Below are 1,283 nucleotides of genomic sequence, written 5' to 3'. Positions count from 1 at the left end.
GCAGCTCTCATGAGTGTTCTCGCCGCCTAATCAGGCATATCGCGTACGATCGCGTTTCTTTGCCGCCCAACAGGATAACAAGGAGTTGGTGGATTTTTTCCAAAATATGCGCACTCTCATTGCCGGGATGGCAGTAGATTCTCTCCCAGGGGCGGTCACAGTGACCGTCTTTATGGAAGGTCCCTGCACTGTCGTGGCCAGAATGAAAGTCTTCCGTGTTCACGCGTCCTCGTTAAAAGAGGCGATGAATGGGGCATCGAATGCCGAATTCATTTTTCAAGTTGGCACGAATTGGTTGGAATGCACACTCCAACAGCTCGTTGAGCGGGCCTATGCCCATGGATCTCAGCTATGCTGAGGACGAGGGAGCAGAGCTCCGAGCTGCCGAGCAGCACACAAATATACGACGGTGTTTTGTCTGTGGCGACACTCTTCACCTTCTAAACAGTTGCCCCCTGCGCAAGGCGCGTCAATGTTCTTCGAACCATCGCCCCAATGCCTACCAGTCTGGATCGTCGCGGGGAAACGACACCACTCAGTAGGCGCGGGGCGACCTACTGGGGAAGAACTGAGTTCTGTTAAGCCTCAGGGAGGTAGAGGCCAACAGGGTTAAGCCCCGAAGAGCTCCGTGCTCTTAAACACGGAACGTGTATGCAAGTCGGGCTTGCTGGTCGTGGAAGCGACCGTAAGGGGCTTCGAGAAGCCATGGATGATCCCCATCGATTCCGGGGCGTCGGGCAATTATGCTTGACGTTCCACGACGGAAATAAGTCAGCTGTATGCTGAGGCGCTGAAAGCGCGGTTGGGTGACATCGTCATTGTTCGCCTAGCGACGGGGAGACGTGTCACGAACCCGAAGGTCCCTGTGGACCTCGGAGTCAAGTTTCTTGAGATTAGTAGCGTGGAACGCTGTCTAGTCTTAGACTTGGACGCACGGTGTGACCTCATCCTAGGACTGGCATAATTAGAACACCATGAGCCATGGATTGATCGGAGGTCAAAGACCTTGGGCGCTACGCGCACGTCTCTTGGTGGATTTATGGCGAGTCATGAACCCACCTCTGCTAGGGATACAAAAGCGCTATTGGCGAGAGCACTGGACCGTGACAGTCAACGTGCTAGACATTGGAATGTCCGAGTTGGTAAAAACCAACGTGAATTGGACAGGAGTCCCGCGCGTGGCTCGCAGGCTGATCGTGGACAGGCACGTAGACCACTGAGCACTGCTCGAGTATCAGAGCAGTCGCTGCATGTAATGCGTGACGTAGTCGGCTAAGGGCCGA

The sequence above is a fragment of the Plasmopara halstedii genome, assembly GCF_900000015.1.
Source record: "Plasmopara halstedii genome assembly, contig: Scaffold_658, whole genome shotgun sequence".
NCBI classification, from domain to species: Eukaryota; Oomycota; class Peronosporomycetes; order Peronosporales; family Peronosporaceae; genus Plasmopara; species Plasmopara halstedii.
The sequence above is the reverse complement of the archived record's forward strand: the minus strand, read 5'-3'. Positions refer to the sequence as shown.